The following is a 12,834-nucleotide window of genomic DNA, read 5'->3' on the forward strand; positions in this document are numbered from 1 at the left end:
AAAATAAAGCAGCACACTTTCAGACAGGTCTGTGACACAGTGCTGAGGACAAGGAAGTATAAACAGCCACCACCGGTCAGGCACTGTGCCAAGGCCTCAAGGCTGCAGTGAGGGCCAGACCCAAGTCACCACTGACCCGCTGCATGCCCTCACGGTGCCGAGATAAACCTACACCAAATAATACTGAGGTTCAGTCAAGCTCAGAAAAACCTTCAGGACTGGTGCACACCTTTAATCCCAGCACCCAGGAAGCAAAGGCAGGTGATCTCTGAGTTTAAGGCCAGCCTGGTCTACAGAGCTAATTCCAGGACAGCAGAAGCTACACAAAGAAAGCCTGTCTCTAAATAAATAAACAAACAACGACAACAAAGTAGGCTATGATAACACCTGCTAGGGGACAGTTGGGTCTGAAAGTGAGGCCTGCAAAGGTTTCTTCCCTGAGGAAGTTAGGACAGGAGAATGAGAGAGAGAGACAGATACACAGACAGACACACAGACAGGCTGACTGGCTGATGGGAGCTGGACAGTAGACAGCACACAGCCACACTGCCATTTCATCCTCAGTCCAGGGCAGGGGTGAGCAAGGCAGCCTGCTGCCGGGTATTAAATGGAGGTTATTCTCAGTACCCAGGAGAGGTAGGCAGGCCTGTTACCATAAGATGTGTGGGGTCAGAACACCTGCGTTCTAATCCCAGCCTTCCCATGCGCTCCTTAGCCGACATGACCCATGTCTCTCAGCCCTGCTCCCTTTTCTGCCTAGCAGACATGTTAGCTACCTCATTGGCTTAGTAAAATAACAAACAAAGGCACACAGAGCACAGTGCCAAACATTTCTAATTTAGACAGGCGCACAGTAGAGAAAGGAAGTAAGCTGGCTTCAAAGGGACACAGTGACATCTGTCAAGTGATGGACACTTTGAAGGATTGACCGGACTTCAGAAAGTCTTGCTGAAGCAGCTTGCCCATGTCCCTAAGTTTGTTCCCTGCCACCTCTGCCTACCTCTGGGATGGTTTGTAGATAAGGAGGGTGGCTCTGGAGGAGACACCCTAGGGCACGGTACTAAGATCTGCTCTGTTTGTGATGACAGCCTTGTGCCACTTCCGCTTGAAGCTGAGGGTGTTAGGGCGAGTGAGCCCAAGAGAAAGACTAAACACTGCGGGACAACAGTGACCAATCAGGCCTGACAAAGACAGGACTCACTCACCGGAGGAAGGCCTTCTCCCAGCTTGAGGGCTCCACCCAGGGCTGCAAGGTGGGGCATTAAGTTTCCTTTTCAGGAACTTTGGCAAAGCATCCTCAAACCATAGATCAGCCACAGAGACTAGGCAGTATAGGCTGTTATGGGTAGTCTCTTGGGACATATTGTGCACAACCATGGAGAGATTCCCATCTCTCCATGTTGAGAAGGACAGAAGGCCCCAATGCAAATCTTCCTTGCACCTTCCAGCAGTGCGCCCAAGGCATGTTTCCTGCCCTCTCGCAACCCTTTTCTTCATCTGAAAAATGTAGCGTTATCCCACAAAGTTGCTGCACACGACAGTGTATCTGAAGCTTGTTTTCAGTGATACCTACTATGTGCCTCACACTCAGCCAAGCACTGAGTATGACCGTCTTCATTCGATCTTCACCAAAGACATTAGCTATCATGTGCCTGCCTTTTAGACTGGGAAGCTGAGGCTCAGAGAGAAACAGCGCTGTGACAAGGGTCAGCCAGCTGATAGCCACCTAAGCTGGTTCCCTGCTCTAAGCCTGGTGATTCAGCCAGAGCTCCTGCCTCCTGCCATGCTCTGCACAGAACAGAGCAGGGAAATCTGACAACCCAAGTCCAAAGACAGAACAGGTTTCCAAGGAGAAGAGGGAGAGGTGTTGGGAACATGCAGTTATTTACAGGATGCTGTGTGGGCTGCTGCATGCAGGAGGGAGGGGATGTCCTGAGGTGAGTGGCGATGGGGAGACGCCGCTGGGTCCTCGGTTTCCTTATTTGGTGACAACAGTTCCAGAGAAAGGATATGGTGACAATGTCAGACCCGCTCCTCCCAGAGTCCAGCCAAGGGGAGGGAAGGGGAAGAGAGCTGGGTTGTAGCTTCATCAATGAGGCTGAAATGAATATGACTCCAACAGCTATGGGCCTTGGGTTCCCCAGAAGTGATAAGAGTCTGTGTAGGATCTTAGTGGAAGCCTTTAGGTCTTTTAGGTCTCAAAAAACAAACAAACAAACAGTTGCTAAAGAAACTGACCAGATAAACACAATCAGAGAATTTGGAACTGAGGACAAGCTAATTCAGCCGTGTATTCATGGCGGACTCACTTGTACAAAGAACCACCACTCAGCAGGCATTGTGAATTTCATCCAAGGGACACTGTAACCTCACACTCTTCCTTGCCTCCTGCCAATACATTTTTGATAAAACTCACACACAAGGGGCCACACGGGCCAGCCTCCTTGGCCAAAATTAAGGCGAGGAAGATGAACTGGAAGGACACCCAGGAGGTGGCCTGCAAGTCATTGCTTGGCATGGAAACCTTGGTGACATCGTGACTCCCTCCCCCCCACCACAATGCCTTGAAAGCCACACACTAAAATAGTGGCTTCATGAGCCACTGGGACCACCACAAGTACCCTGAGCAACCCCCTTTTACCCACCTGCCGCCTTGAATGTCTGACCACGACAAGAAGGAAGCAAAGCAACAAGCCAAGCAGAACTGTCTCAGAGATAACAGGAAAACGGACCACACCCCTGGGGAAAGGTTTTGAAAACTGATGCCTTAGAACCAAGAGACCCACCTGGGGCAGAGAGACCTCGGAATGACACGGTTCAAAAATATTCTAAACATCCCCTTGGAAAAGACTATAACAGCCAAGGATAAGAATTCTTTCAAATGTACCAAATACAAGTGGAGGTCAAAGTCTCTGCAAAAGGCTTGAAGAAACGGCTCTCTGGGATAGAGTTGGGAGCTGAAGTGATCCCAGATCTGAGAAAGTCTCATTGCCACTGGAGACTACTGTGAGGAACATTCCTACTCGATTCTGTAAGCCCCTCCCTCCACACTGCTATCAGGGGGCAAAATTTTAGCTGTGATTGACAAACTCAACTCAGTCTCCAGAAGCAACGGCAGCCCACTCAGCAAAGCTAAAGCCTCCGATTGAGGGAGGTGGATGGACCACAGACAAAACTCTGTGACTGTTTTCAATACATTCAGTATGTTCAGATATAGCCATAGGAGATGGGACCCGTGAGCACAAAGTTGGGACTCAGACACAGCTTTGAGTTGGATCTCACACTGCAAGCCCCCTCTTGACCTTGAGGTCCACGAGTGTAGGGCCATGCTATCGTAGATCGCATACGGTGTCATCAGGGATCTGCCTTTTGCCAATCTCAAAGCTCTGGGCTTCTCTGGGTTGCCATTGTCCTCAATGAGCCCTTCTGAAAGTTGACAGAAGTACCTAGAGCCTCAGGACTGCCAACCCCACAGCCAGCACCCTAATGTGGTTCCATGCAGGGGCAGTCCCTGAGACCGGTAGGCATATAGTGCTCTAATTAAGTTTGTTCTGAGTTGGATGCCCACCCACAGGAGTGAGCCATGAAATGAGCTTCACCCAGATTGTAGTGACTGAGGTACTCCAAATAGACTCTAGATGGACAGGTTAAAACTGTGTTGTCCCCATAGCAAATGACACCCCAAACATCCCAAAGAAAGAACAACACTGTGGGCTCAAGCATACAAGGAGTCCAGAGAGATTTTGTGTGTGTGGCTTCTAGCTGGGTCAGTGTAGGATTACAACAGGGTCCCAGAACTTTTTATTCACCCAGGGCCTGTGTCTACATGTCCCATCCCTGAGATGGAAATGTCACAGGCTACAGGAAGCCATTGCAACCCCAAGAGAGTGGCATGAAACCACTCTCCTGTGCTCTATACTTCCTGGAAACAGCCACAGACCATCCGTCAAAAGAGAGGCTTGGGTTTCACACTGAAGACTTACACATGAAGAGGACACATTCTGTGTCCTATAGCTTCTTACATCCCACGGAACAAACAAGAGGATGAACAAGTTAAGAAAGGAAGCAAACATCCTAGAGTGTAGTGTTTAGGAGCAGAGCCACGGTGTACAGGCTGGGGAGAGGGCTGACATCTATCCAGGGCTCCTGGACTTGGACTCCAGGCTGCAGGCAAGAGTGAGTCAGAAGCATCTTCTAAGCTCAGGAGTGACAGGAGCCAGGGGAAGCTTTGCTATCCTAATGGAGCCAGAGGAGACACAGTGGAAAGTCACAGAGCTGATCAAAGGGCTGACAACAGGCCTGTGGAGGGAGTTGGAAAGTGAAGACTGAAAAACCAAGACAGGGGGAGTCTTGATCAAAGTCAACCGGGGTAGCAGGCTGTCCCGCCGCTGGGCTGAGGCAGGAATGAGCAGCACTGGGGAATCAGGGGACATTGCTTTGTTCAGCTCCCATCAGAAGAGGTGAACCGCACACAAAAGATGTTACTTACATAACCATGACCCCCACCCCCACCCTAAGAGGAGGTGTAGTCTGAAAACAGAGACTAAATCACCAACAGAGAGTTCTGGAAGAGTCCTGCTGACGTCACAGAAGGATTGAGGGCCGCTGATGGGTATCTGGGGATGATCCCTATTTGTCCTCCAAGAAAACTCTTCCTGGAGCCCTGCCCTGACGGAAAGACTCTGAGCCCAAAGACGTGAAGCAGGTAGCTGCCTCTTGTCTTAGCCCACCATAGCCATAGCTCCTTCGGGAATCACTCGGACTCTGTGCCAAACTCTCCTACTAATGAGGCAGAAATCGGTATATGCTTTAGCAAGTATTCCCCACACCCAGAAAAGACTCTGGCCTTTAGCACAATGCACATGGAATCACCCCTTGGTATTCACAGGTGACTAGTTCCAGAATACCTCAAAGACAAGGATGACACAGACGTGGGTCACCTGTAAGCTGAGCATGGAGGTACCCAGCCAGCATTCCTGAAGAGGGGGCAGGGAAACAGAATTCTAGATCATCTTTGGCTACGTAGTCAGTTCCAGGCCATCCTGGGCTACATGAGACCCTGTCTTTAAAACAAACTGTCTTAGTCAGGATTTGTATTCTTGCACAAACATCATGACCAAGAAGCAAGTTGGAAAGGGTTTATTCAGCTTACACTTCCACATTGCAGTCCATTACCAAAGGAAGTCAGGGACTGGAACTCAAGCAGGTCAGGAAGCAGAAGCTAATGCAGAGGCCATGGAGGGGTGCTGCTTACTGGCTTGCTTCCCCTGGCTTGCTCAGCTTGCTTTCTTATAGAGCCCAGGACTACCAGCCCAGGGATGGCACCACCCACAATAGACCCTCCCCTCCTTAATCACTAATTGAGAAAATGCCTTACTGCTGGATCTCACGGAGGCATTTCCTCAAGGGAGGCTCCTTTCCCTGTGATAACTCCAGCTTGTGTCAAGTTGACACACAAAACCAGCCAGTATACAAACAAACAAACAAAACCAGAAATTATCTCTAGATTATTTACAATGCCTAAGATGGTATAAATGCTGTATGAAACCTGTTGTCTTGTATCGCTTGAGGTGTACTATAAAAGAAAAGGCCGTATAGCCTCAGCACAGAGACAATATTTTCCAAAGATTTTTTATTCCAGCTCAGTTGAGCCCAAGGAGATATGGGAGGGACTCCATGCTTCATCTGGATCGCACAGCCTGAGCCGACAAGTCAACACACACAGTCATCTGGGCTGTAAAGCTCAGGGCAGGTTACATAAATATGACACTGTTTTATACAAGAGGTTCGAGATCCAAGAATGTTGGTATCCACGGGGGTCCTAGACACGATTTCCCCTTGGATACTGAGGGACCAGTACACAGATGGTGTCTCCAGAGCTGATGGCACTTGAGGGAGGAATGGGTGCGGTGCTGGTTAGTAAAAGACGCTGTGGCCACCATGTGCTTTAAGGGATGCTATCAAATGTATATTCTGCAAGCATCTCCCACAGATCTGGAAGCCAGTTAGGAAGAAAACTAGCAGGCAAAGAGCAGAGGCAGAAGGTTAAGGCTGAGTGGAGGTGAAGTGCTTGCTGGGAAGGGTGGGGGATCATTGAAGCCTCGGGGCATTGTTCTAGAGTCTTGGCCTACAGCTCCCATCACTGAACCAACTTCAAACCTGGAATATCCAGCCCCTATAAGGAACAGTCTCTGATGAGGTCCCCAAGATGTCCCTTCAGAGTCACCCAGATTCTAGCCATACACTCAGCCTGGCCTTCCAGAAAACTACCTGTCTCCCCTCTAGAGATATGGCCAACTCTAATCACATACCAACTTTAGGTGTGGATGCTGATATTTCTTAGCTGTGTCGGCCTGAACACGGCGTTTAACCTCTCTGCACCTGAATGTCGCTAACTGAAAACAGAAGGCAGGTAAATGGCACTTAAGGTAGTGAAGTGGAGCACTAGGGAGCAAGAGGGCATCTCCTACCCTACGGAGACCCCTGGTTACAGAATCCCCCCTGCTGGAGCACCTTTGAGCTTTTTTTCTGGCCATGTCGTCCCAAGACCTTTCGCTTGCCAAAAAAAAGGGGCCATTTGTTTTATTTTGTTTTCTCACCAGAGAGAAACAGCTGGAGGTTAAGGAGAAACAGAAACAACCATTTCTAAGTGTGTGTGTGTGTGTGTGTGTGTGTGTGTGTGTGTGTGTGTGTGTGTGTGTGTAAAATTCCTCCTGTTGTCGAGCCTGATGTCTGAGCCCCACTGGACTTCCTTCTGATGGTTCCCCCTAGAGAGTGCTTCACCCCAGTCTCCGGCATTTGGAAAGGAAATCAGCAAAGGGGAAGGAGGAGGAGAAGGGTCACCCTAATTACCTTAGCAGTCTGTTCTGCTCTTTCTCATCACAACATAAATTCTAGGGTATTTAAAGGCAGAATTCTTAGCTAAGAAGGTCATAAAAGGAGGCTGTGTCCAATGGCCACACTGTCCCAAACTCAGAACAGAGTCCCATGTGTTGCCAGAGAGCTGGGAGAGGCCGATGCTCAGGGGTTATGCTGTCATTTTTTCAAGCAGAGCCCCATCAAGCCTTCTGACTATGCCAGGAGGTAGAGATGGCTTTGGCTATTGTACTAATGAGAAAACTGAGAGCCAGGATTCATCATGTAGACAGGAAGGCCAGGGGGCAACTGAGACTCCATCCACACCTCTCCATGGCAGAACTATGATGTCTCCTCTTGGGAGAGGTATCTGAGATTATTCAGATACCCTAGAGCCTTTGAAGTCAGGCGCACCAGAGCCCATGTCTCTCTCTCTTCCCTGCTTGGAGCTTTCAGCTCCATCTGGTTGGCAAGCTGTGTGTGTGTTTCCTTCTCCCTCCAGCTCCCTTTGCTAGGACAGCACTTCGCATGTTGTAATGGCTTGGACTGTTTGTGAGTATCTGTTCCCCCCACCACCACCCCCACTCACGTCATAGAGTCTGGGAGCCAACAGGACCTTAAAAGTGTGAATCAGAGCATGTGCGTATCTCTTGGTGTAAAGCGGAGGGTGGGGAGCACTTCAGGGAGTACCTGGGGCGCCATAGGCTCTCCGTCCATCCTTGATAAATGAACAAATGTGTGAAGAACACCAGCCCCAAAGGGCAGTTGTATGGCTTAAAGAGCTGGCACCTGTAATATCCCTAAAATAGCACCTAGTAGGAAGGGAGTCTTTAAGAAAAGGCGAGGCTGGGTGCTGCTTTCTTACACCTACAAAAGAACAGTTACCCAGGAATTAGAAGGTTCGTAAACTTGCTGTGTGACTTTGGCCCCCTTTTCCCAAGTGGCGACTTACAGAAAACTGTCAGTTTTGTCATTGATGCTTTCGACCTTTATATGTGGTTCTCCTGATTGAAGCCAGGGTAGGGTGCACACTGGGCTAGTGTCCCACCACTGTGTGCTTTTAACTTTCGATGCCTTTTTCACAACCTCCTGCCCTCCCTGTCTCCTAAACACATGGACTCCTCCCACCCTCAACCTCAAAAAACAGCATCCTGAATCTCTTTAATGAGTTCTTTCATCTCCTGACCAGAGGCCCAGGGGCTTATTATCATCTGTCCGAGTTCCTCCATATCTGTTGCTTTCATAAGACAGCAATAATGCCCTCGCCGTTCCGTTATCAGCAAGCAAGATCCGTCTCAGGGCCAGTACATGCTGGTCCTAACTGGACCCAGACATCATTTTCTGCTCAACCATCCTGCCAGTTACCTTTGTTTGAACCAATAGGGAGTAGATGGGTCCTCATATACGCGAGTGACATGTGACAATGGTCCTTCAAGGGATGGATGGGGGAGGAGCTTTCCACAGCAAACAGAGCAAGGAGCCTGGAAAGCAAAAGTTCTTCCCAGATGGAGAACCTCCCGACTCCAGGCTCTCGATACAGATTTGTAGAACTGAACATTGTGAAGTTAAGTGAGTGTGTGAGGGCCCTCTGTTAATCCTAAAACTGTCTGTGACGCCATGATTCAGGTTTTCTGTTTGTTTGTTTGTTTGCTTTGGGTTTTTTGTTTTGTTTTGCATGAGATTGGCTATGAAATCACAGCATTCTCAGATTCTTCAAACTCAATATCAGGGCTTTCCAGTCAGTACATGGGTCAGCACTGGAAGAGCCTATAAAAGATGCGATCCCTGGACTCCCGTGCCAGAGACTGCTTTGCTCCACATGGGATAAGACCTGCAAATCTGCAGTGTTTAAAAACACGTCCCCCTACTCCATCTCTTCTGAGTTAGAGTGGGACACTTTGACGGATAGTGTCTAAGAGAGAGATAGGATCCTGAGATTTAAAGTGAGATTCTCACTTGGACTTCTGCTTTCATATGCTGTTTCCATGTGCTGAAAGGCAGGCTTCTGTGCTATAAGAACTGTCTTTGAGCAGGTTTTTTTTTTTTTTTTTTTTTTTTTTTTTGCAAGAGACCAAGAATCTACAAGGTGTGAGGAACATTGAGAAGGGAATCCTCCAAAGACCCCGGTAACAGAATTTAACACTGCACCCACTGTGCAAAAGCAAGGCACAGGTCAGATCTTGGAAATCAGGGCCTGAAAGACCATGAGGTCATCATAGGACAGGGACATCTGACCATGTCTAGAAGAATTGGAAGGGCTCAGGGTAGATGTAAGGGGATAGAAGTCACAACAGGACACTTGAAAAAAGAACCCGAGACAAGAGAAGGGGGAATCACATCCAAACAACCTCCTTTTGGTCGATGGTGAGGTGCTGCAGACTGGAAAACAGACAAGAAAATGCAAGGTTTCAGGAAAGCTCCAGATGAGAGGGAGCAACTGTGTAGGGATGCCCCAGAGTACACTGTGTGGGCTGGAATGGGGCTGCTTTGACATGCTAATGGGCGCCTGGATGGGGAGATGGGCACGGATAAAGGGCATGCAGGACCCAGGAGGAACTGGTAGGCGGATGCTAGTGGGGAGCCAAACTGAGGATGAGGCTCTGGGGATGAGAACGGATCCCTAGAGAATTTCCACAGACTGGTAACTCACATGTTACCAGTGAGTCAGGGTGCAGGTGTGAAATCTTGGAACTTTCTGGAAAACTACAGGGTTCTAGGAGTCTCTCGCCTTCCTGAATGGGCAGGAGCCGGTGTGCTGGCTTACAGCCTTTAGGGTGGAGAGGAAGTGGGAAGGAAGCTTGTCACCTCTAGTAGCATATTTTGCACAGTGATCAGGACAAATTTCTGGCTGCTCATGCACACATCTAACTGCTTCTGCTGCCCCACACAATGACGTGCGTGCCCACCTGTTGTGTGTGTGTGTGTGTCCACCCGTTGTGGCTCACATTTATACCTGCTGATAGTTACCCAAGACCACCATCCTAACACTCCCTTGGGTCATCTCTAGTTGATAGCAACACATTGGTAACCAGAAACAGTGGCACACCCTTAGAACCTCTGAATCTAGAACAGTTCATTTTATTTTTGGCCCTATGGTACACAGCCATTTGGTACATACACAATTGTATGTGTGTACCATTGCCTTACAGTGGATCCCTCCATAGTACCGTTGATGACATATCCTGTTGTAAAATGAAGTTAGCTTTGTACTGTCACATTAGCTCTTAACAGGAGGGACTCAGCAGCAGGCAATGAGAGTCAGTGGCAGCAGACCCAGGTATGTCACACAATACAACAGCAATGGCACCTGCATCCTCTACGGATGCTGCCCACTCCCACGATGGCCGCATGCACAGGCACACCATTGCACAGTGGCAAGTTGGCCTTCCCACCACGTCACTCCATGTTGACAAAGGTAGTTCGTGAGACTCACACCATACCCTAGACATTGTCGGCGACAAGAAGGAAGATAGTCACCAGGGGAGCAATATGACGTGGGACCTTTCTCTATGCTCCAACCCCCACCGTTCTTTCTTCTGCTGGCACCAGGCCACCCTCCCAAACAAAGGCCAATGCTGCCCCCCCAGGCTCAAGCTAGAACCACAGGATGTGGGCAGCTCAGGCCTCCCTGAACCCAGTCCATACCAGCTGAGGTATTCTGCAGCCAGCAAAGTCAAACCAGATCTGTCATTTCCTTTTTTTTCCCCCATGGCATCCAGAGTGCTTGCTGGGGTGAAGGAGGTGACAGAGCAGGGGTGGGAGGTCAGGGGGGGCAGCTGACCTTTGGACAGGCACTCTCTGGAAGCCATTCTCACTGACATGCACATTTGCAGCCTATGACAGCTGTCACTTCTCACGCACTGTTCCTCGGTGCTGTGGAAGTCCTAGCATTGGCTTTCCTAATTGGCTTCCTAGTGAACATCCAAGGCATAGCTACACCATATCGTGAATCTTTCCAAACCTGGATCCGTCTCCCTGCTCTCAACGCTCTGTGAAGACCAGAGGCTGCCTGCTTGTACCTCCCCTGCCCACGCTCGATTACAGTGAGCTAGCTGGATTAGAGAGGCAGGAGGGGGAAGAGATACCACAGTCTGCATGACAGGAGCATTCTGATCTGAGTGTAAATATATGGTGTGTGTGTGTGTGTGTGTGTGTGTGTGTGTGTGTGTGTGTGTGTGTGCGAGCACTCACGAAAGCTTGCAGGCATGTGTGTGTGTGTGTGTGTTAGAAACCAGACAACAGGAATGGTTATAAATACCAGTGAGATATAGATAGATAGATAGATAGATAGATAGATAGATAGATAGATAGATAGATAGATAGAGATATATCACATGCACACACGTGCACACACACACACATTATACATATGCTGCAAACGTTCCACTTGCATAGGTTAGAGAAGGTCGGATCGTACCAGAAGAGAAGCAGCTCAGAGCACTAGAAGGCCCATGAGTCCCAGTGCCCTATCAGCTGGAATTCTGGCTCTGTTCAAGACTTACTTTCTCCCCCTGGGCTTCAATGTCTGCATCTTGAAAATGATGGTTTGTAGAAATTAAATGAAAAAGTGTGACTTATATAAAAGCCCCAAAGTTGGCACCTCAGGCCCTTTGGGGGTGTAGTTCATGGCCGAGTTTAGTGGCATTATCATCATTGGGGGATATTTGGAACAGTCAGCTACTTTTCTTAAATAATAACAGAGAATTTGGGAACCATGTCCGGGCAGAAAGGACTCCTCCCCACACCTCTGTTTGGCTGTGGGAAATAGCTCTGCTGTGAGTTATCCCTAATCGATCAACAGGACGAAGCTTCAAAACTTGGCCAAGCTGAACTTCTGTCCATCAGTAAGATTTCTGCGACTAGGCTCAGTTCATGTCAAATAATGAGGATTTTAAAGAGAGAGAGAGAGAAAGAGAGAGAGAGAGAGAGAGAGAGAGAGAGAGAGAGAGAGAGAGAGAGAGATTCACAAAAGGCTTGGATTCATATGTGACCGCCACCCAGATGGTCAGTCCTCTTATCAGCTTCAGCCTTGAGCTGGGACACACAGGCAGGGCTGGATAGCACCACCTGAGATCTGGGTCTTCCTCTTAGAGCTACAGCCTGCCTCTCTTTACCCATTGTCCTAAGGCTGTCTCCAGTAATGGCAGGGGCGGGGGGGGGGGACAGGGAGAACCCTGTAGCTCTGGTTTTCCCCTGCATTGGTTATTTTATCCACCTCAGCAAGCATACCCTTAGCATCTACTTTGCCAACTACTAACCTAAGGCAATTTCAATTAGCCAAGATTCATCAGCCCTTCCAGGACTAACACCCTCTCTGTTCTGTTCTGAGGGTAGGAAGCCACCCTCCGGCCCTTCAACCTCACTAGCCCCCGCCCAGCCTCCTCTCAAGAGCTGGATGGACCCGGTGCTTACACAAGCCCAGCTTAAAACGCAGCACCCAGGGCTGAACTCTGTCTTTTTATCTGAAGTGCAACTTGGATTTTGATGCTAGCTTGATCAACGTCCGTGTCAAAGGCAAAGCCCCAGTTGTAGCCAGAGTGCAGCTGGCACAGGCCCCCTTCACAGAGCATGTTTGCTGAAGAACTTGTAGAAAGGAAGAGACAGAGGCAGGCAGGGGAAGGGGTGCGGGGGGGGGGGAAGATTGCAGGTCTTAAAATGTCAGATCTCTTGGCTTCCAACTCCCTTTGGGCATTAGTGGCCAGTCTAAGTGTCTCTAATGAAACAGGAGCGTGTGACACACACACACACACACACACTTTAGGCCACCTAAATAGAGGGGCCCTGCCATCATACAAAGCTCCTGGTCTGCAGGGGAGCAGGGGGTGCACACTGATGTCTTCTGACTTGTAAGGTTTCTCCCACGTTAAGGCATCTACTGTGAACCCCTCCTTTCCCTCCCTGGATTCTGCCCTACCGCAGCTTGCAGCTCTTGCTCCTGGGAGAGAAGCCATCTCATCTCAGAAGCAGAAGTCATCCCCA

General features: G+C 49.3%; 1 protein-coding gene and 1 long non-coding RNA gene across 4 annotated transcripts in view; one reads left to right on the top strand and one right to left on the bottom strand.

The window, feature by feature from the left end:
- Positions 1 to 12,834, bottom strand: part of LOC115488208 — a 112,561-nt gene that overhangs the window by 70,645 nt on the left and 29,082 nt on the right. The gene's annotated exons all lie outside the window — the stretch shown is intronic.
- The window catches only part of Cplx2 (complexin 2), an 81,960-nt gene that overhangs the window by 55,554 nt on the left and 13,572 nt on the right, over positions 1 to 12,834 (top strand). The gene's annotated exons all lie outside the window — the stretch shown is intronic.

Source organism: Mus musculus, chromosome 13 (assembly GCF_000001635.26).
Source record: "Mus musculus strain C57BL/6J chromosome 13, GRCm38.p6 C57BL/6J".
NCBI lineage: Eukaryota > Metazoa > Chordata > Mammalia > Rodentia > Muridae > Mus > Mus musculus.